General features: G+C 38.9%; 1 pseudogene; it reads right to left on the bottom strand.

Moving 5' to 3' along the window:
- Positions 1–7,194: 7,194 nt before the first annotated feature.
- On the bottom strand, positions 7,195–22,808 carry LOC130889362 (heat shock protein HSP 90-beta-like; annotated as a pseudogene).
- Positions 22,809–24,780: the final 1,972 nt, after the last annotated feature.

The following is a 24,780-nucleotide window of genomic DNA, read 5'->3' as shown; positions in this document are numbered from 1 at the left end:
CAGGAAGCGTCTCTCACTGCTAGTGGCCAAGCGTGTCCTCGTCACTAGTTGTAATGCTCAGATTACTTCACAGGGCCTGTGGCTATGTAAGAAATTCTCCCATTTCATGGAAAACACGACTTATTCCTCTAGAAGTAGATGTGAAGTTCTTGGTGATCTTCTTTCTTCTCTTCACTCTTCAGTGTCTTTTTTATTCATTTTTATTGAGCTCTATTTTTTTCTCTTTTTCCCTCTCTGCCTCTTCCCTCCCACCTTCAACATGGTGTTTAAATTAGGGATTAGATTTATTGTAGGAATATTATAAGACATGAAGAGTTGAATGTTATCAGAAAATGCAAGCTCTGAGAGCAATCATATATATACATATAAATGTATATATGATATATGTGTGTATGTAACATCTATATGAAAAGCAATGTAACATTCAAAGGCATTGAGCCACTCTGAATGTGACAAAGGCCGCTTCATTGCTCATAAAATTTAATCCTTGTTGTAAAGAGATATTGAAGACTAGATACCATGATGTATTTTTCAGTGTAGATCTGATCTTTATTTTTTAATTAATAATACATGGCAAAAATATCTGAGAGCTGATCTATTATTTATATTACCTCTTTCAAAGAGCTTTTCAAGCTTATATATTCAGACAGAAAATTCATCTTATTTTATATTTGAAGTTACTTTTTCAATAGAAAATACACTAAAGATGCTATCGTGTAAGAAAAAGAGTTGTGCTGGAATTCACAGTTCTGGATTCTTGTGTGCTCTGCATGTTGAAAATGGACAGCAATCAAGCAGTTCAAAAGAACCTTCATGGACACTTAGTTTTGAAAGTTCTTAGTGAAAAATAAGATTGTCTCATGAGTCTATTTAGAGATAGAAACAAAGACTAAATATAAAGAAATTGAAGATGGGTTTTAAAAAAAATAATAGCTTTAAGTTATTCATGTCATTTTTCCATCAAAGATTAATGTAATTTCCTATGTATTTTGTGTTTGTAAACAAAACTTTATTAAGACCTTCTCTGCCAAGTCAATTCAAATTATGTTTTCCAACAGTTAAAATCTAGAGTACTTCATTCAATTGTGTCAATACAGAGAACAAGCATCTGCCAGGCTATTTAATAACTTATAGTTTTCTCTTCCAACAAATATGAAGGGCCAATATTAATTTCTTAGTGAAAATCCTTATTAGAAATGGTTATTTAAGTCTGGAATAAATAGAACTGAATAGCATGAACAGCGAGTTGGGAAAGGATGCTACGAGGCAGGTGAATAATTCAAGCAGGCCCCAATCTTTATATGATTCGAATGACATCACCTTCTCCCAACAAATTTATAACTCTACCCTGCATAAGTTGCTCTCCCAGGCACCCAATATTAAACTTTGTATTTTACACTTAAAGGCTAATGAAATTGATTTGAGCACAAATCTTATGGGATGTCTTGCTTCAACAAAGCTCAAAAGTACAGAGCGTTTAGGTAATTAGCTTTCGTACAAGAAGAGAGCCATATGTTCGGGGAATAGTTTGTTTTTAATATGCTTCCACTCTTTCTTGATTAAGAAACATGAATCAGCCTGTTTTAGCACTTTTTATCTCTGATATGGCTAAAACTTTTAAAGATGAGTAATAAGAATTACAATGAATCCAAAAGATCCTTTAGTTGTAAAAAGGTATCAGAAAAAGTGGTTGTGTCTTTTACAGTTATTGTGGTAATTTTAAAGTCTGTTGAATCAGCCTACCTCTTAGTGTTTCTTACAGAATTTAGTGGAAGCATTCCTAGTATTGAGACAAATTTATAGAATGTCTTCTTTAGCCCTGGCTCTATAAACACCCTGTATCAAATTCAAAGTCCAAGCTGTCAGTTAGCAATCCAGATGTTTCTAATCAAATACAAGAGGGCTCAAGTCACATGCTGCACAGCAGTTCATTCAGTGATTGAACACACATATAAGAGCCTTTCCAAAGAGTTCTAATGGGAGTTGAAAAGTTCTTAGTGCCTAGAGACATTGTCATGTCCTATTCTGACACACTATTTTGGTGGTTTGAATGAGAACGGCTCCCAAAGGCTCATATATTTGAGTGTGTGGTCTTCAGTTGGTGGACCAGTTTGTGAAGAATTTGGGGTCGTGTCCTTGTTGGAGGAGGTATCTTTCTGTGGGTGTGTGGCTTAGAGGTTTCAAAATCCTACACCATTACCAGTTGACTCACTCTCTTTCTCATGCCTGCAAATCAGATGTGAGATCTCAGCTACTAGTCTGGCACCATGTCTGTATATCTACTGCCATGTTTGCTATTGTGATGTTTATAGACTCTAATCCTCTAGAACTGTGAACACCCAAACTAAACAAATTCTTTTATAAGTGTCATTGGTCATGATGTCTTGCATGGTAGTAGAAAAGTATCTAAGACAACCACTGAAATGTTTGGGGTGATGTAGGAGCAAGCACACATACCACAGCGTCTTCATAGACGTATACCATATTCCGTTTTCCACAGTATATCATAGATTACTGACAATAAATTTACTGTATCATTTTATGTTTCTACGTTAAAATTATTTTAGATTGTACTTCTGATTATCAAGACGAAAGTTAACTTCAAAATATACTCGAGGAGGTTCTTCAGGAGCCATCACAGAGGCAATGGGGTCATAAGAATGGCATCTCCTGAAGAACCATTGGGAAGTGGAAGACTCATGGTCCTGACTCTGAGTAGACGGGTGTGTGTGTGTGTGTGTGTGTGTGTGTGTATGTGTGTGTGTGTGTAACGCATGTGCAATGCCTTAGTCTGTCACACACAAAAGTATCATTAAAGGGTATGGTAAAATTGAGAACAGAAAGAAGGATAGAAAAAATATATGTGTAAAGCAGTAGCATGTGTGTGTTTGATGATGTGTCATCATAAAAGAGTCAAAATTAAAACTTCTAAAAGTTTCTAATGTGAAAGAGCTACAGTAAGATCTTGTTAAGTCTTATTTAAAGATGTCTGTTTCAGTTCTTTGTAGTCCAAGTGCAACATGGTGTTTATGAACTGTACGACAATATAAGGTGGTGTCCGTGTTCTCCCTTCTCCCATCACCCACTGACGCACACAGAGATGCTTCCTTTCCTGCAAACCTCACTCACAGTAGGTGCTATATAGGTATGCTATCTCCCCCATATGCTGTGTAGCTTTTGCACAGCTTCTCCCCGTGGTAGCATCCTGCAAAGCTAGCAAGCAGCATAACTTAGAGAGCCAAGATCAAGAGCAATTCATCGCCACCAGGATTCCCCATGCTCAACTCTTACAGTCATGCCTCCTTCCCTCCATCCCTCCTCCTCTGACCTCTTCCTTAACATTCCCTGCCTCCTCTGCCTTCTTAAACCATAGTAGCCACTAGTCAGTTATCTGTTTTATAATTATGTCATTTTAAGAACACCGTGCAACTAGAATCACACAACATGTAAGCTTCTGGGAGTTTTTGTTTTTATCAAAACAAAACTTACTAGAAATACTTCTAAGTCATTGCTTTTCCAAATAACTTATTCCTTTTTGTTCCTGGATACTACTTTTACTATGATATCATGACACTTTGTTTAAGCACTTAGCCACTGAGTATAAGCAAGGCTTATGAGCATTTGTAGACTTGGGGGAAACAAATGATATACCTATTATTCTTTCCTTTGAATTTGCTCTGAGTTTATTTTACCTTTTCTTTGCTAGGTTGTCAAGGTGGTAGCTTAGACTATTGATTTAAGATTTTCTTTCTTTTTTTTCTAACACGTTTCTAATGCTATACATTTTCCTCCCTTGTACTATGTTTTCAATGGATTTTTCCAAATGGGGACAGACAGATACATAAATACTATTTTCTTGCAGTTGTATACATTAGGCGTTTGGTACCATGAGTGGAGAGATTTGTCTGCTAAGAGCAGTAAGCTATATATGTGACTATGTGACCCGAGTTTAACAGACTCTACACCATCTCCCTCTGTAGTAGTTCACTCTGTCTTCTAGAAATAACACAATCAGCCCACAGCACAATTCTGAGAGCACATCTTTATCATTAGGCGACACGTAAGTACAGCTTTATTGTTTTGTGTCACAATGGACCAGTTGATACAGAGAAGAATCTTCAAATAACACTTAGCATAACATAAAGATTTGAAAAACTCAGTTTGTATTTCCATAAGTTTTCCACTTCCTCACGTGGATCGGGTAGTAACATTCTTTGGTGTTTTCTAAAGAAAAAGTGAAAAGCTTGCAATTTGTAAAATACCATTAGGCTCGACATTTGTGGCAGTTTTTCTGCAGGAAGGCTTTAGCATGTATTTAATGTATTCAATCACAATGGCACTTCTCATCGGCTAATGAAGTTATAGGTGTCCCTGCCCCAAGACGTAAACTATCCAAAAGCACAGCTATGAGCTGAAATCTCTGTGATGTCTTTCATAAATAGGTCCTATTAGAGTTCATGTGTGTGCCTGGTTAAACTGTGACAATGCACACACATTTTATATATATTATAAAGATGATTTCACAGGGTTTTTTAAGCTGTCCCACCTTCTCGAGCACCCATGGAGGAAACAGAAGTCAAGAGGAGGCAGCTCTGGACCTCACTGACACATCTGTAGGTTGCTTGCCTATTTGCATATGGCTACTTTACTTCTCCTTTCCCATGAAAGTAATCTGCTTCTGTAGACTTGCTTAAATTTTCTTATAAATCCCACAGCTTAACCGCATTCTTTGAGATTATGCACAAACATTCATCCGTGAATGTGTCCTTCACCTTGGTGACACTCCCCGGCAAACAGTTTTCTAATATATTCATACTACCCTTGGCTCAGTCTTTACTGACATCCCATTTCCTCAAGGGTAATTTATGTTCTAAATCTATTTTCATCCCCTATGTCAGTAATCTATCAATTTTAAAAGATTTTTTTGGGGGGTGGGAACTTCTTAGTTTGGAGAAGTTTCTGTTCTGTAATTTTGTTTTTACTTCATTGACTTCTGCTATCACCATTTTTTCTTCATTTCCTGCATGTTTGGGTGTTTTCTTTTTCTCCTTACTTCTTGAGGTGAATGCTTTATAACTGAATCACCTTTGTTTCATTCTGGTAAAATTTTTATCATCCCATATCATCTTCTTTTTATTCTGTCTGTACGTACAGCTCACAAAAATATTTTGCTGTCTTCAAATATTAATTAAGCTTTCATCACTTACCTTCATTGATATGCCATATCAATGTCTTAAAATTTGTTGTTTTATGTTTTACCGTGTATTGAAAATATTGTTTTTCTTCAGGATGTCACTATACAATCAATTTCTAGTTGATTTTTCTGAAAATTGGAGTATTTATGTAGTACCGTAACTTTATATAATACTTTTATGAATATAGGATATACTGCCATTGAACCATAAACAAGGGTGAAAATCCCATGTCCCTTCTTCCTTTCCGTTTCTTCTCAAGTCTAAAACCGGTTTTATATTACTTTTATTTTTTTGCGATAACTGTACTATTAAATTTACAATATTAAATGAACACTCAGAGATCTCCTTTGATACGTAGGTCCATAAATCATGAGCCTGCCATCTCCAATGACACTACTCAGCCGTGTAATGACGACGCTGTTGCCCTGACCACATCTGTTGTGCCCTTCTTGTTTACCTGCATCTCCACAGCAAGCTTTGTTACTCTTGGCCCTGAGGCTGTTTTTCTGATCTGTTGGCAAAGGGCAGCTGCCAGCTGTGCTGGGAAACTAGTCCCTGCGCAATGCTCCCAAATGGGCGGTGGATAAGCTCACCTGCTCTTCTAGCCCTTGCAGAAGATGATCTAATACTTGTTCTGCGCTCTCCCAGAAGAGTCTAGAGGGATCGAGCCCCAGGTGGCCGCTGAGTAGTAACATGCCTTTAGTGAGAAGCTCTTTTACTTCTTTCAGTCCTCAGTTTCTTTCAGAGTTTACCAAGATTAGCCCTGTGCATAAACAGAAATTACTTGGTCTAGAGTCAGAATCCTATGTCAGAGTCTACTTTTGAAAATCCAGTTTAAATCATATGTACTATATCTGATGCTGGGAGTCACTCAGACACTTTGAATTGCAGTTCTCAGTGAAGCTCATTCCTCCTGCTTGGAGTCTATTGAAGGAAAAATGATAACAGCATTAAATTACCAATTAGGTTCTCTTTTAGAAAGGACTCCATGTTACATCTAGGTATTCTGCTTTGGCCACAATATTCAACCTACTACTGACTGGGAGTTAAGAATAAATGTGTCTTCTCTGAATCTACTGTTTCACTGTAACTTTACCTCTTCCTCATGAATTCAATAATACCTTTGTAAGAGGCAGAGTAGGCACAAGACTCTATCATCAAGCAGAAATTATATTTGAGATAAAAAAATATGTACAGCACCCCGGGGAATTATCCTGTTTCCCAGGTGAGTGTCTTCACCCTTTAGGTTTCCCAAGTAAATGATGCAGAGGCTGCAGGGCCTCTCAATACTTTATTAACAAGCCCATATTGAGGAAATATACTTGGAAGATTGAAGACAGGTTGACCAAACCAAGAGACAACAGAATCTACTGACCAATGATTTCTATAGCCAAAAGTCTGGGTTTGTTTGTTTTTATCAAAACACTGGCAGAATATAAATGGAATTGACAGTACCTTCTGCATATGGGGATGAGGTCTATAGGAACATTAGCATGATGACAAAATTATAATATTTATCACTCATATTAGATAGGCATAACAAAGACCATTACCAAGCAGAATGATAAAAAAAAAAAAGAATAAGAAGACAAAACTAGTAACAAAGTAATGATTGTCTTAATTGTGTGATGGGTTTATGGGACATGACCCAGAAGCTCATATGCCATATGTAAGACTAGATACATGGCCATGACCTTCTTGAAGAGGTAGAATCCAGAGATGCTGTAGCACACGACTCTTTGCCCACACAATGAAAGGAAGATAATAAGGTGAACTGGGTCACACTTTTGTGGCTTAGCTCTAATATTCAGCTGGAGAATGTTGCATACAACAAATGCCATATAGCCAAGGGTTTCAATGGAATTTCCTAGTGGTGGATGCTTCTAAACCTTTAGGCTGGAATCTTGGCCTACTGCATTGAAAAGTCCATTATATTAGTAAATTCTTGTGTACTGTTTGAGATTTGTGAAAGCAGATTCTGGAAGTAAGGAAGGCTTTCTTACTCTAGACTACGGCCATTTATTTCCACAGTCCTCCGAGACCCATTGCCAACAACAGGCTGTGCCCCTGATTCTGTAACCAGAAGAGGGAAGAACCATAAAACAGCCCAAGATTTACAATACTGTTTCATCACGAACAGTTAAATGTAAATTATTTTTAACCAAGGCTACTATTGTCTATCTCATAATATCGGGGTGACTTCAGCAGGAAAGAGAAGGTGGAAGCTCACCTGGGGAGAGCACGCTCTGACCAATACACTTGATGGGAACTCCAGCATGATACTTTCAGAGGGGTTCCCCCCCTAATTTCTGTTGGATGAGTTTAAGTGCCCCATTGGATCATATCTTTATTACCCCTACTTGTTCTTTGTTTTTAAAACCTCACCCGAGGGTATTCTAAATCAGGAAACCCTAATGGCTGCATTAGTAGGGTTTCTAGTCATTTCTAATGGGTGTTTATAAGCCCAGGACTTGATGATGTCACCTTTTGTTTGCTCTCTTGATTAGGTTACTGGAGTATCGCTATTGAATGATTGTGTTAGGCTATCTGTTGCTTCTATTTACCACCTGGTACTTACTATGTACTCTTTGACTTTTGCTTGCTGTATATTTGACAAACTCATTTACTCAAATTGAAAGCCTGGCTAGCATAGATCATTCTCTGGTCTGTATAGAACATGTGTACACTCCAGAGCCACCCTCTTGACCAGTGCGAAGCTTTGTTGCTCTATGATGGATCACCCAGATGCTATTTAAACAGAACAAGGAATGCCTTTCATTGTGAAAACCATGCAACAATAAGCAGACACCTTCAGCAGTAAGTAAACATAGTAAATCCACATTACCCTCAGCCTAATAGAAAATACATAATGGTACCTGAAATAATTACAGTGAGAACTACAGAGGAACGCTCTAAATACTCATCAGAAAAGAATGGGATCAACAAATCATTTGGGTTTGAATTCCAGTAAGAAAGGCGTGGTCCTACCCATATGTAAACCCTTTTACTCACATTCACTAGTCTCATTTCTCCCCTTTATTTCCTCTAAAACCAAAATGAAATCTATCGTTTTTGTGTCTACTCTTTAGAAAAGCCAAGTATAGTTAATGTAGAGTTTATGCTGCTTGGATGGCCCTCTCAACAGTGTCTACACGTCATAAGAAAAGACCTATTACAGGGATAAGGGCATCCTTCACCAGAGGTGCTGGAGAGACTGAAAGTGTGAGAGCAATTACAGGACCCATCAGGGTTATAGGTCTTGTTAACCACTCAACGGGGCTGCATAATCATGATGTAATATGTGGGTATACACACAAAATAAGTGGGAACACCGCTAAATCATCATTTGCACATAAAGTCAAAGACCCAGAAAGTACAGAACAACTAGGAAACCTCTACAAGAATACAGAGATTCTGTACAAGTATTCATGAGATTCTGGTAGATGAGTTATTGCCCCCCAACCCAGTGTGTGTGTGTGTGTGTGTGTGTGTGTGTGTGTATACCCTTTTCCTTCCAGCACCTATATAGAATACACAATGGGACAATGCAATAGTTAATATCAGGATTGGAGCCTGGGGTAGCTATCTGATGAGGTTTTGTTTTTGTTTCTTGAGCTACAAATGGTGTGGGCCAAGATTCAAATTGTGCTGGTATGACCATCACTCAACATTATCTTATCAGAATATCCTTGTCACCAATGTCTCCATGATCGGTGATGCCTTTCTTATGAATACAAATCCAATGACTACTGTCCTGGTTTGCAGTCTGTTGCTGTTGTTACCATGACCAAATATGACTGGGAGAGGAGGAAAGGGTTCGCTCATTATACACTTTAGAATAAGAGTTCATCGCTGAGGAAAATTTCTGTAAGAGAGGCAGAAACATAAAGAAATGCTCCTTATTGGCTTGTTCCCTTTGGTTTGTTCAATTCTCTTTTTTATACCACTCAGGTATATCCTTATACCCTTGCCCTGTAGTGGCACCACCCACAATGGGTTGAACCCTCCCATAACAATCATAAATCAAGAAAAATGCCTCTATAGACTTATCCACAGACCAGTCTGATGGAAGTAATTCTTCCATTGAGATTTCATCTAGCCAGGTGACTCTAGTGTGTGTCAAGCTGAGAAAAACCAACATAACTACTCTGTATCCCAAGCATTAGTATCTTTATATGCTAGAGCATCAGTGCCCTGCTGTCCGTGGCACACCTAACCACAGCAGCTATGGTTAATACTGTAGCTGATTCTACCCAGCAGCAACAAGACTCATAAAACACCCTGGTGAGCGATCCAGACCAATTTCTAGTTGAACAAGGAGGAGTTTGTCTCAGCTAGCCTACCTGATTCTGTGAGTATCTACAACACTGAGGTTATTAATAGGAACATTTAACACTAACGTGTGAGGCCACAAAAATGAAACCAAAAACCATCACAGCCAAGCTCTCTGCACTCAAAGGCCTAAAAATGGGTTCCTTTATTTGACAGTACAACCTATAAGACATTTTAAAAAACTTTGCCTCTACCTGAAATTACAGCTTTAATTTTTTAAACATTTATATATGCCCATGTGTGTTAAATCACTGGACTAAAAAAAATAAATGATTCCTTTTTTATTACTTGATTTTATTGTTTTCACAGCTATATTACCTAGTATACCAGATTCACATTGCATTTTTTGTTAACCCACTTTATCTGAGAAAATTGTATGCTTTTACTACCGACGTTTTGAGATTTATTTCGTCTTGTTTACATGTATGATGGTTTTTCTCTAAAGGCATGTTTATATACGTTATGCCATGTGTCTGTGGATGAGAGGTTAGAATACCTTGAAACTGGAAGGATGGATGATTTTGAGCCACGTGGGTTTGGGAACTGAATCCAAGTCCTGTGGTTAAAAGCACATACTGCTTTTAGCCACTGAAATATCTTTCTAATTAATTTTTAATTCTTATATAACCTGTATTAAGAACATTTACACAAAAATCATTTTACTTTAAACTCTAATAAATGATGTCTATAATATTCTTGTCTACACGAAATTTTCCAATTTGTTATCCCTGTGCCCTTCAGGCCTTTGTTGCATTTTAAATTAGACTTGTAAATTAGAGACCAGCCTAACTTATCTTCTCTGTCAGTAACCAATTACATCTTGATTAGTCAAACATCTGTTGCATAATAAAATGACCCTGAAGACTGGGAGATGCCTATTTCCTTAAAGCATTTGCCACTCAAGGATAAGGGCCTGAGTTTGAATTTCTGGCACCTATGTAGAAACCTAGGCATTTTAGTATGTGCCTGAATTGCTAGTGCTGGGGAGCCGGAGACAGAAAAATTCCTGTATCTCATATTTCACTAGACAAGAAGCTTGAACTGGGGAGCTCCAGACTCAGTGAAAAAGCCTGTATCAAAAAAAAAAAAAAGATGCAAAGCACTAGGAAAAGATATCCAAGATATCCAACATCAGCCTTTGCATGCATGAACATAAACGCACACAGACTAAAAATACAGACAGAGAGAAACATACACACATACACAGAGAGACTCAAAATACACACAGAGAAAGACACACAAACACACACAAAGAGAGAGAGAGAGAAGAAAAAGGAGGAGGAGAAGAAGAAGAAAAAGAAGAAGAGGAGGAGGAAATTATCCCAACTCTGCTCAGTATCTGAGGGGCTCTGAACTCCATTTAGATATCTCATAGTTTAAACTGTAAAGTTGACACCAGCCTAGAGGCCCTGGGGAAGAGGGAAGAGTTGAGGAATTGGCTCTGTGGCTCTGTGGTGCATCTGTTGGGTATTTGCTTAATTGCTAATAGATGTGAAATGGCCCAGCAATGTGAGCAATGGCACGTGGACCCAGGCTATATAAAATGGTAAGTAGCAGGAGCCTGGAAATGAGCTGATGAGCAGCCCTCCCCTGTGATCTCTGCTTTAGTTCCTGCCTCCTGGTTCCTGCCTCGAGCTCCTGTCCCGGCTTCTCTTGGTGACGGACTGTGATGTGGATGTGTAAGCCAATTAATTCTTTTCCTCCCCCCACTTGGTTTTGGTCAGTTTTTTTTTTTTATTATCACAGCAATAAGAATCAAACTAGGATAGATGTTTTATTTTTCTCTGTGCAGTATGAATGTGCTATGCATGTGTGTGTGTGTATAGGAATGTATATTCATGCATTCATGTGTGTATATAAGTATGTATAGAGGCTAGAAGTTGACACCAGGTATCTTCAGTGCAATGCCACATTTTTATTTTCTTGGGACGATAAGGTCTCTTTCATTGACTTGAAGTGATCTGTGTAAAGTGAAGTTTCTGTCCTGCTCGGTCCTCAGTCGTTTAGTCCCAACAAAACTGATGCACAACTAATAAAAACTCAGAGAGAGAGAAATTGAGGTTCAACATGAAGATCTGAAAAGCAAAACAGCCAACTACTGACACCCCAGTCCAAAATGACGATCCTGCCTCCAGGAATCTCAGAATGAGATTGCGCCTGAGAGATGTCTCTTCAAGTTTTATAATCCTCTCTAGTTCTGGGATTAAAGGTGTGCACCACCACTGCCTGGTTTCTATGACAAGCTAGTGTGGCTACTGGGAATGAAGGTGTGTGTCATTGTTGCCTGGCCTGTAAGGCTGGCCAGAGTGGCTGTTTTACTTTCCTGACTCCCAGGCAAACTTTATTAAAATACAAGTGAAACACCACTAGAGATCTAATTCAGGCAGGCTGATTAGTCACTGAGCTCCAGGGATCCAATCTCTGTCCTGCCCATGGCTGGGACTGCGAACATGTGCTACAGTGCCCAGGTTTGCCATGAGCGTTGGCATGTTGTCTTAGGTCCTCCTACTTGCATTGCAAGCGGTTTAGAACTGAACCATCTCCCCAGTTGCCAGACAGGTTTTTTGAAGCTATGCCCAGTTGAGTGTCTCCTCTGTTTCGTGTAGTATCTATTTCTTTAGAACTGAAAATGGCTTTTTAGGCATGCCCCATTCTTTAGCTAGCAAAGAGTGGCTAAATGTGCATGTAAAAAGTATCTTAAGTCACATGGCCTGTGCAGATGACTGGACCTCTGTGGGTAACAGTAAGATCAGGTTCCAAGGGAGATTTACAAGAGAAACCTTAATATCCAAGTCTTGGTCAAAGCTCTGCTTTGTGTGACACTACTGTGTACTGTTGAGGACTGTGGAATCCCAGACCCTGAATTTCCTGTGACCTCCTGCCTGCCTGGAGCAGGCAGTAAATTTGTTTTCCTATACTTGCAGCTGCTCTGAGCAAACAACTTGTTTTGCAGCTGCTCTGGCCACGAGACCCTCAGGAGTTCCTGATGACAGGGGAGTGGTTTCTGGTGGGCTTGCAGCTGAGAGTTAGCCTTTAGTCACGGGGACCCTGTATAAGCTGCCCTGGAATGCAATAAAGTGGGCATTCTTGGGGTTACCCCTGTCTCTGAGTGTCTGTGTGTGTTTCAATCTCCAGCCTCTTGCCCAACTCACGAACTGTACTGTAGCACATAGACAGGCATTGCGCTACAGTGTACTTCAGTGGTTAAACTCGGTCACAGATGCATTTTCCTTGTTATAAAGCACTGTGGTCTAAAAGTCATTAGTCCCCTACCTTCTTCTACAAGCTAACATACAGCATATATATGAGCAGATCACTTAACTACATACATCTGTGAGGGGTACCATCCTATGTTCATAGTAGTTTTGAAATCCAGCATGACAGATATTTTGAGTTCTGCTTCTTAAATGTAAAAGAAAATCTACTATAATATCCAAGGAAATTCCAATTTTCTTATGAATGTCTGTAGTACTTAATGGGAACTCAACAAAATGCCCAGGCATTTCAGTAAACAAGCCTTTGTAAATGGCTACCAGACAATTTGGGTAAAGATCTGAAGAAATCCTGGCCATGCACACCTGATGTGATAAAGCTTTTTTCTGCTAGGGAGCTTCTGGAGTTCAGTGGATCCAGAGCCTGAATAGTTAAACTTTAAACACGATTTCCATGGAATGTAAAGGTAGCACATGCAGATCGAACTGTTCCTTTGTTAGATGTCTAGCTGTCTACCTTGTGCCAAGGACTGTGTGTTCATCTACCATTCTCCATAGCTACCTCTACATGTTGCCTACTTTGCTATCGTACCAAACTCGGTGCTAGTTGAAACCATCTCCATTTTGTTTATTTTGGCTTAAGTTTTGGGTTGATTATTTAGGGATCTCATTCTTTTTGATGTTTTGGATCCTTGTTATGAAAAGCCCTGGCTTGTAGATTACCTAAGCTTCTGAATTCTGAATGTCTTCTCACTATTATACGCCTTATCACACGGATAAGCAGAGTATTTTCTAGGCTTCCTGAAGTATTTTTTCAAATACCTTTTGCATTCAAAGAGATTTTACTTGCTAGGCCTCCCTGCAGCTAATACTATGCCTTGAGTTCATTTGAGACTACTACTAACCTGCTGTCCTGCTGTGGTGGACAGCTTTCCATCAACCTAACACAAGCTATAGCCGTGTGAGGTGGGGAACCTCAACTGAGAAAATGCCTCAGTAAGATGGGGCTACAGGCAAGCCTGTGGAGCATTTTCTTCATGTGGAAGGGCTCAGCTTACAGTCAACAGTGTCATCCTGGGCAGGGGCCATGGGTTCTGTGAGAGAGAAGGCTGAACAAGTCAGTAAGCACCACTCCTCCATGTCCTCTGTATCAGTTCCTGCCTCCAGAACCCTGCTTTGCTTAAGTTCCTGCCCTGACTTCGTTCAGTAATGGACTATGATGTGGAATTGTAAGCCAAATGAACCCTTTCCTTTCCAACTTGCTTTTAAGTCTTAGTGTTTCATCATAACAATACTAATCCTAACTAAGACATCTACTGCGTACCTAGCCTGTAAATTAAAGAAGCAGGAATGCCTCGTCAGCATTTGCTTATAAGCTCTGGAAAAGCATTACCAGGGAACCCTTTACTTGGAGACCTAATTCCCTGTTCACTGGCTATATGGAGTCTAGAAAGGATGAACACTAGGGAGTAAGGGATAGGTTTTTGTGTAATGTAGAAGCTTATGCCTTGATGTCAAGCAAGAGGGGAAGAAAGTGTTGACATCTAATTGGAAGTGACCATTGGGCACAGAGAATTTGGAAGAATCTAGAGACTAAATATTTTTCGTGTGCATACATCTAGAGTGCAGAGACTATACCTCAGGTTTGGGGATCTGATACAAGCTTAGTTTTCAAGCTCTCACAACTGGGCTTTGAACTTGCTTTATGAATGGGTTGGCTTGAAAACTGAATGAGAATAGAGCTCTGGTTGTCATAAAGTTCAAGGCGTGGCCCCTGTATTTAACCTCTGATTTCTATCTATGAGAAATTAAAACTTATTCATTCTTTATATACTGTCAGTTAGTCCTTTCTTTAAATAATGGTATTATCCTGATTATTAATCACTATTAGAAATTTATTTTCTTCCTCCAATAAACCCACAACCCTCAACTTAGCCACCTAATTCTGGAGTCCTTTCATTCCTGTTTCTTCAAGAATCTCTCATGCATTTTAGTCCATTCCTTTCTGCTGATATATGCTTCCAGGTCATGATGGAGGGAAATAACCCATTCAACTGAAACTGCCCATCAGGAGCTACCAACATTGGATAATGTTCTGAGACCCATCTGCAATGGCATCCAGCTTGCTATTTTTTGAGGGTACTTTCTGGGAATGCTTCTGGGAACAAACACTTCAAGTTATCGGTGAAATAGTTTCTGAACATTTCTTGAAGGGGGTTTGTTGAGAAATAGTCCCAGGGAGAATGAATATGAGGTTAAGGGAAGTATAATTAGGTGAACGAGCAAAGACAAATGTATGGTAGAGGACTTGGGCCACCTTTTGGTAGGATTCCTGAACTGGGTGACCTCTCGCATGTATCTTTGTCGGATAGTGAAGGACCTAGCCCATGTGACCTGACATTTACAGCTTTTGACTATGAGTTACCTTGCAGGGAAGGTGAGTGAAGAATTAGGCAGCTGCACTGGGTCTCTGTAACCATCATAACCTGCAGAGTTTTGATCTAAGAGAGGCAAAAAGGAAGTCCTGTTCAGCATGGCTCTTATGGGCTCAAACTTATAAAGACTGATCCTGAGTAGTCTCTTTAAGCACCAACACAATTTGGTGGAAAAAAAATACATGGTGATAATTAACTCAATACCATGTGCACAAAAATCTTGACATGACTATGTCAAAACCCTTTGTAAAGTGCTTTTGATATTTTCCACAAAGATGGGATCTATGGATTGAGAAAAGCAAGCTCATGATAAGGGTCTGGGGAGGGTCTGGTGTTGTCTTGGCCACACAGATAGTGCAAAGGTCATCAGGTTTTAAACCACGTCTGCTCCCAGCCTTTATGTGGAAACAGGTTATACACCTCTTCCTTTGAAGAGTCAATATGGTATGTTTAACATCCCTGGTTCCTTTAGTGCTTATCAGTAAGCCCTTGGCCCTCTGTGCCTCCCATATAGCTGCTTTTGATGAGGGCAATTCCTGGACAAAACTTCTAGGGGTTGTCTTTAACCAGTGCCTGTGCTTGCTAGGAGTTAGAGCCCCTCGCTTAAGAGGAGACTTTCAGTGTGACCCAATAGCTTGTACTATTCAAGCCAATCTCTGGAAACTAGTCTGGACATTTCTAGCTTATGTTATATTTGACATTTCATTATTTAATCTTTAGTTACATTATTTGTGTTGATGTTTCTGTGTATGCATGTTCTCTGTACATGTACTGGTGCTGAAGTGCATGAGGACTGAAGAGGACAAGTTGGGATTGATTCTTTCTGTGATGCTCAGGTCATTAGACTTGGTGGTGAGCATCAGTATTCAGTGGCTCCCTGACATCGATTTTGTTTTAATGTTAATTATTTTTTTTCCCTTTGTGTGTGTGTGGACGTGTGTGTGTGTGTGAGTTTCTCTTGGTAAACCTGGAGGATGTTGTTGTAGGAGACATTTTCCATCTCCCATTCACCTTATGTACTGAGACAGATTCTGTCAATCAAACCCAGAGCTCACCATCATGTCTCATTTCACTAGGTACCTTATTCTTAAAATCCTGTCTCTACTTCTGAGGTTGGAATTGCAGTAGAGCATCCTGCCTAACCAGCCTATGTGGCTTCTGGGGACTTGGGTTCTCATGTTTGCTTGGCAAGTAGCTCTGCTACTGAGCCGTCTTCCTAACTTCTGACATCAACTTTTTAATCAACCTGCACCTCTTTTCTTTTTCTAAGAATAACAATCACATTTTATTCAAAAATGATTTTCTTCCCATGTTGAGCTTTGGATTTTCGGTCCAATAATAGCTAATAAAGTAAATCTACGCACTTCACTTCCCCAACTGACAAAATTGGTTCTATAATCAGCCTCGGTCAGTGAATGCCTTTCTGTATCATTTTTTTAAAAATTATTTTTGAGATTATAATATAATTACATCGTTTCTTTCTATTTTTGTCTCTCCTAACTGCCTTATACACCCTTCCTTGTTCTCTTTCAAATCTATGGCTTCTTTTTTCATTAATTGTTGTTTCAGACAGATATTTCTAAATATAGAAATATGCTGTTCTCAGTCTGTATAACATTACTTATATGTATATGCTTTCAAGACTGACCATTCGGATAACTGAGTGCTCTTCCCTGGGAAAGATCATCATTCCTTAGTTTCCTGTGGCTTTTTCCTTAGGGTTAGGGCCTTGCAAGTGCCCCCCTTTCACATTAGCATGTCTATTGCTTCTGCTCTTGCTCAGCACATGTTTAGACAACCATGTTGGTGAGAGCTCATGCATGTAGGTTCTGACATTTCTAGGAGATGACCTGACAGCAAAGTCCCTGTTCCTTTGACTTATACAATCTTTCTACCTCCTCATCCACAATGATCCCAGAACCTAAAATGAGGGAGCCGTCTTGTAGATTTGTTATTTGGGACTGAAGCTCCACAACTCTGCATTTTGATTGGTTGTGGCGTTTGTAAGAATTTTATTAAGGCATAATTTACATATCATAAAATTCATTCTGAAATGAATATTAATACATGCTTAGGGTTCTCCAATTGTCATTTTTATCTGCTTGATGCAATTTCCATTGCCCTCTCCCAAAAGAAATCTTTACTCATGGATTGTTCTCCATTCATCCTTAATTTTCAGCTCTTGATAATCACTCATCTGCCTTTTGTCTTTAAAAATTTGCCCATAGAGGACATTTCATGTAAATGGAATCATACAATGCTTGATCTGTAAGACCATCCTCCTTAATTTCCATTATGTTTCCTGCTGAGGAATGTCTCCTTACCTATTTTTTAAAGGGCTTTGGGATAGGCTGATGTTTAACTCTCAGTCTTCCTGATACAGTATCAGGAGGTTTTTCTATTGCTTATCAGTATTGTTTTTAATCTTTCACCACAATGTGTCAGGAGTAAATGTAGCAAAATTTGTAAGAACTATTTTTATTGATACCCACAGATTTAAATACCAAGACACATTTTACAAAGTGTTTCCCCTCATATTTCTAGATATCAGACAAATTCACCCTAACCTTCCTTTCTGGTGTGACTATTTATAATGGCATATAGAGAGTTGTGCCCTTGCCATAGCTGGACCTGTGCTGTTTGGGCTTTGACCCATCCTCCAAAACTACATAACAAACCTTGTGCCAAATAACCTTTATCTTGTTATAGATTCATTTCATTCATATAGGCCTTTCATTATAGTAATGAAAAACTGGGGAATAAAAAGCCCTTTATCCTAAAATCTCACAGATGGTTCGCTAGAGCACATTCATGAGTGTCATCTTCAAAACTATGAATTGGTATCATATACTTGGTCCCTCTTAGGGCAGTAAATACATAAGATTTAGCAAAGAAACAACCACATGGTCTAAGGAGAGATGCTATTCTGTTATTCTGTTACCATTAACTTTATGCTTCAAAAAATTTCTGCTATTTGCTTTTGCAAAATAAATTTCAAAATCTTAATGACAATTTTATAATTAAAATTTTGCTTCTGCCACATGGCAGAGGTTACTTTCTTTATTAACCAGCCATAGGTGCTTGTAACAATGCAGCAGGGTGATGACACAAGCCTATTGGAGATTGCCACCTTCTCAACCCTCCTATCCAAAATATCCTTCATGTGCTTGCAGAGATTCTCAAACTTTGACTTGGTCTCTTTATTCTCTTCTCTTCCTCATCCTTTGTAGTTCCAGGTTCTCCTTAGTCACTGCTGTGGGATAACCCTTCAGTACACTATAAATATATATTTCTCTCATTGGTTAATAAGGAAGCAATTTTGGCCTAATAACAAGGTAGAATAAGGCAAGACAGGACAGCTAATCTGAAAATACAGAGAGAAGAAGGGTGGAGTCAGAGAGAAATGTGAGCCAGCCACCAGGGAAGCAAGATGTGTTAGGGAATAGGTAAAGACACAAAGCCACACGGCAAAATGTAAATTAATAAAAATGGGTTAATTCAAGTTGTAAGAGCTAGTTAGCAATAAGCCTGAGCTATAAGTCAAACATTCTGTAAATAATAAAAGCTTTTGTGTGTTTATTTGGGACTGGACAGGCAATTGGAAAAAAGAAAAGCTCCACCTCCATTAATAAGTCACCAAGACCATGCTCTTTCTATACAACTCTGAGTTGCTGCACACGGTACTCATCAGTAGGTTCAGTTGTACACACCACCTCAAAGCACTGCTTCTGCACACAGACAAAGACAGAGTTGGCCACCTGTTCTTTGATCTCACTGGTAATACAGTAGATGGACTTCCGTGCCTCCTTCATTTGAGACACATACTCTTGACAGGGAGGTCATCTCATCTCTGGACTGAGAGGTGTGCTAGTGGAGAAGCTCAGAGAGGCACTGACAGTGTTCTCCATGGGTTTAAAGCTTTAAATTCTTGGACAACACATCACAAAATCTCTTGTAGTTCTCTTTGTATTCAGCCAGCTCAGAGAAGATTCATGGGAGTTTTTCACAATGTTTCTGCGGAGGACTTTTGGGATCTTGTTCTACTGAAGCCTTTCTCGGGAGATATTCAGGGGCAAATCCTCAGAGTCCACCATTCTAAGGATAATGTTGAGGTTTTCAGGTATCAACTCATCACAACTGCCCAAGGTGAACACATGGCAGATTTCTAGCTTTATGTTGTTCTTCTTGTTCTTTAAAAAGTCAAAGGAAGCTCACCATGGAATGAAGAGCAATGCCCTGAACTCCAACTGATTTACTACAGAAAAATGCTTGATTACCAAGTAGTCTTCCCAAACATTGGGAAAGCACTTATAGAATTCACCATATTCTTCTTGAGTGATATCATCCAAATTTTACATACAAATAGGCTATTCTTATTCAACTCTTCCTGATACATGTATTTCTCTTTAATCTTCATTTTTCTGTTCCCTACTTTGCCACTGTCATCCTCTTTATCTGATCCTACATCCTCAGCCTTAGGCTTCTCTTTGTCATCCTTATCTTCCTCATCTTTCTCACCTTTTCTTCCTCTACCTCATCATCCCTGATGTTTCTTGTTCCTTCTCCGAATAGAAGGTGAAATCATAGCCTATGAACTGTGTTTCTTCACCACTTCCCTGACCCCCACCACCAAGTATTTTTTTCTGATATTCTTTGAGGCGAAGGATCACTTTGGTACTCTGGCTAATGGGTTCACCACGGTCTGCATGAACTGTCAAGGGTCCACCAGTAGAAGACTCCCATGCATACTGCACATCATCATTGTGTTTTGTGATCACAACTGCTTCCTCTGCCTCTAGGTAGGCTGAGAGAACCTAACAACACACTGTACAATCATGGAGATGTCTGCATCAGCCTGGAAAGCCTCCATGAATGCTTTTTTTTTTTTTTTTGCCAGACAATGGTTTCTAAGTTATTTATGAAGTCAGCCTTGGTCATACCATATGGTCCTGGGGGTTATAGATGATGTCTATTTCAACTCTTTACCAATGTCTAACTTGTAACAGTTTGTCATGTTCTCATAGTTAATCTTGTCCAGCATCAGAAGCATTAGAGAGAAACTTTTAAAGAAAAATTTCCTTGTATGAATAAAGAGTATTGAAGGTGTGAGACATGAGCTAAGCAATTTCTGCCAGAAAGGAGAAATTTCCTCCTGTATGTGCTTCCTCAGGAATCTTGCCAGGTTAGCCTAATAGTAGTACAGAGCAGGGTGGGTCCAGACAAGGTCTGACTAGCAACTTGTACACCAAACCTAGACTCTGTGGGAGAGACTCAAGAGAGCTATTCTCTTCCTTTTCTGGGTTCATGACAAGGGTCAGGGTCACAGTTCTAGGAAGTCCCCCCTCCACCCACACCCACATAATCATAGTTGGTTACACCACTGCCCGAAGCACACTATCTTCACTTTGCTTCCTGTTGAAGCTCTTGCCCAGCCACTTCTCTTTATTCAAACGCTTGCAATTTGTTTACTCTTGATTGTTTATAATACAACTTGATTATTTATAACACAATCTCCTCTGACAATCATATTACATGTAAGATGTCACTATATAATCATTTGATATTTTTTTCTATAGAATTCTCTGCAAAAACATAGAATGCATAGAAGGAAACTGTTTTGTAAGTAAAAGCTGTGTCTTTTCATCCCGATATTCTCAGGACCTAGTATTATACCTCACATATAGAATCATTCTTTTAAAATTAATTTGTGGATAATGAATATAGTGTTCTGATTATCAGTCTTATAAAGGACCAAAGGTAATAGATTCTGATAGCAAGAAACTCTTTTCCATTTCCATTTCAGACAATATTCTTTTCAGAGGGAGAGGGGACAGAGAAGCTGACTTTGATTAAAGATATGCTTGACCCTGAGAAATGAAAACAACACAAAGGAAGTTTCCCTGAAGTATATTTTTCATGAAATCATGTCAAAGTCTGAACTTATGTAAGACTTATATTCCCCTTTCTCCACCCTCTCTCTGTGTGTCTCTTTCTCTCTGTGTGTCTATATTATCAAATAAATGGTGCCCAAATTATGATTAGTTGCAAAAACACTTCATAGTTATTTTAGATACTAAGGAAAACATTATTCTCTGCTGACTATAGGGAGTGGAACAGACAGTCTAATTAAATCAATAATTTGGGGGTCAAAGTGTAAGTAAATTACCACAGCTCACAAATCAAACCAAAAGAACTTAAAGGAGAACTGGAAGAATTTAGGCTTCTTGGTATTCAAATATTTTGTAGAGTTGGTTGCTACAACTTTGATCAGCTCAGCTTGTATTTTTCCATCAACCTTACTTTCACTTAGTGTCCGGGCAGGGGTATGGAGCCACAGGTATAATTAGTGATACGAGCCACAGTAAAAGCAGAAACATGGTTATTCCACAAGCCATGCTCAACTAGCCGATAAAAAGAAGGCTGGCACACTTTGTGCACCAGAGCACAGTGCAAGTACACAGGATCAACAGAGCTGCCCCATAGAGTCTCAGCAAATTCATCACAAAGGAAATCAAATATGTGTGCATATGCTTATTTAGAAAAATATGGGCAGATTTTTCTTATTAATACATCACCCCAACCCTCAATTCATAACTATTAATGTGTTTTCTGTATCTAATGTGCAGATTACTCAATATGGTGACTAAAATTAACACAATTTTTAAAAATTTTACCTTATGTTTGGAGATTGCAACAGAAAATCAGTCCCATTGAGCTAAAAGTCAAAGTGGCATGGGGAGAAAATAGTTCCTTCTGGGAGTTCTGGGAGAAATCCATGTTTCTTGCTTTTTTTGAAGCTTCCCAGGCTACCTGTATTCTATAGCTCAAGTCTCCCTTTTCCCTCCAAACTGTTTCCTTAGCTCATCCCCCTGACTCTGCCTACTCTCTCTCTCTCTATATATATATATCTTCCAGCCTGGCTATATACTGCCCTGCTATCAGCTGAAGTAGCTTCTTTTATTAATCATTGGTAGTAAAACATATTCACAGCATAGAGAGGGTAATCCCACATTATATATTCCTATGTCAAGTTGCTTATTTTGATTCCATCATCTGTGGAAGCAATATCTGTATAAAATCAAGAATTAGTTTGTTTATCTTTGGGGTATATTACACAGATTAATATTACAGAATGTTGTTAAATATGAGGAAGGTTAAGGAAAGGAAAACAGCAACCAACTAATGACAAAAAGTACAATTATTGAAAAATTCCTTCACTTTCCCGATGTTTCCTGACAACCCAGTTTTGACCTAGCAAATAAGAAGGACAATGATGCCCCGATGAAGAATAATCTAATTTAAGGTCTCAAAAAGCCAGGCATATTCTTGAAGAAGAAAGTTCTGCAATTAATAAGTGGCCAGGAAGATGTAACTGCTTTCACTTTTACAATAAGCTGTTGCTTTAAGAAGGAACTGGTTCCGTTTTAAGTGCATGGAGTCTACAAGTAGAAATAAACCCAACAGCATGAGAGAAAGCATCCATTCTGTAAAGGCACGGGGAATGAGCCAGGGCAGCTGCTACAGGGCAATAGTGAACAGCTCCAGCCATCCAATCCCTACGACCGACCCGGTGTCAGTGTGAGGCCCTTGTACTCTCCAGAGATGGGGGCAACGAATGATACCGAGGCCTTCATTTTGCTGCTGGAGGAAAGAATTCGCTGCAAGGGAAGAAGTCAATGGATCCAGGCGCTTGATATATTGGGAAACAAGGAACCGGCTGTGGCTAACACTTTTGTCATTCTGCAGCAGCGGTAAAAATCAGAAACTTGCGATTACACACTGCTGGTGGCCTTCTAACTGAAAATGCCTCTCGCTGTGAGAGTTCCTAAGTGCCTCTTCTCTGAGAATAAATATGACCCAAGTGATAAACCAGCCTTTCAGACACTTGTCTCTCTTTAAGGAGACAACATTGCAGGGGTGCGGCGGGTGTCAAGTTTGATTACTCAGAAATAAGACCAGAAGGGGAGAAAGCTTTCTTACTCTCCAATATGTTTTAGTGAATGGGTAGGGAAAGTTAGAATACAGGTGAGACTTAGAACATGCATGCACATGCACACATGCATGCAGGTGTGTTGTTTGTGTGTAGTCTCAATAAAACAGTGTCAAAGTAGGATGAATTGTGCATGTACTTAATGTTATTTTTAAGTACAAATAAGTTTTCTAGGGCCATATCTCTATTGAAGGTGGCCAGAAAACATGAGCAGGTTTGCAAGACACTGGTCCTCCTTAGCTACAGTGTCTTTCTCTCTCTGGGTTCAATAACCCACTAAGATATGTTGTATGGAAAATATCAAAAGGAAAATTCCAAAGAAGGGGAGAGACTATGTAAATTTTATCGTAATATATTACCATAATCCTTCTATGTGCCACTAGTTAGCATTGTTAATCATTTACCAGCCTAATTTATCAATTCAATTAGGTATGTATAAGAACTAAAAAAAAAGCAGGTATAAGATTTTGTACGGTATATGGTTTCTAATAAAAGTTTTAGAATTCTTTTGAGTAAGAGGAACTACTAATATATGTAAAATCTTGCATATGGTGTCTATGCAGTCTTTAGAAATGGCCTTTGATGATCTTCTAAGAAATGAAGGATTAGAAAAAGTAAGCTTTGGAGCTACTTCTAGGACTGAATTCCATTCCAACTCTGTCCTGTTCAAGTTTTAAAACCCAAATTCTTTATTTGTTCAATGAGGTTAAAGTACCATTGTTTTGAGATCAAATGGCATTAGCATCGGTAAACCTTCACATTGTAATTAGCATATGGGATATTTTTAAACCATGATGTTACCATCAAGCAAAACCAGAGCCATCATTACCAGCCATAGAGATAAGATTTTTATCTGATTAAGCCAGTAAGTCCTGCGTTACATTTTACGTACATAAACACATACCTTTGAAGAAATGGACACTTAGTATGCAGAAAAAGCTAGAGTTTTAAGTTGGTCAAAGTCGCTGTTAGAAATACATACAGAAGCCAGGTGGTGGTGGCCCAAGCCTTTAATCCCAGCACTCGGGAGGCAGAGGCAAGCAGATCTCTGTGAGTTCGAGGCCAACCTGGTCTACAAGAGCTAGTTCTAGAACAGGCTCCAAAGATACAGAGAAACCCTATCTCAAAAAAACCAAAAAAAAAAAAAAAAAAAAAAAAAAAGGAAAGAAAGAAAGAAAGAAAGAAAGACACACAGTAGCCAGTGTACCAGTGAAGATGATCTTCCTAACAAGTTCATTTAGGAAGATTTTGCAGTGACTCTCTTATGAGATGTCTACACTATCTTACACACAACTGTGTTTTGCTTTTCCCCACCTCCTTCCAATACCGTTGCTAAAATCTATATTAAACTTTCTTTTAGTACAACCTACCCTTGCTTGCTTCCCTACAGAGACTTAATTTTTCTAACTACAATATTTCCGAAATATTGATTAAAAAGTAGTGTCCACTTCAATTCAAACTCAACATTGCTGAAGTTTCTGGGTCAATAATCTTTCATAGATGGTAACTCACTTGTCAACATGTTATTTCATGCACTGGATTAATTCGTTTTCCTTGTTCCAAATTTGGAAACCTAACTTATAATTATGAGCTATAAGAAATTATTGTTTAGGAGA

This window comes from Chionomys nivalis, chromosome 18 (assembly GCF_950005125.1).
Source record: "Chionomys nivalis chromosome 18, mChiNiv1.1, whole genome shotgun sequence".
Taxonomy (NCBI): domain Eukaryota; kingdom Metazoa; phylum Chordata; class Mammalia; order Rodentia; family Cricetidae; genus Chionomys; species Chionomys nivalis.
The sequence above is the reverse complement of the archived record's forward strand: the minus strand, read 5'-3'. Positions and strand labels throughout refer to the sequence as shown.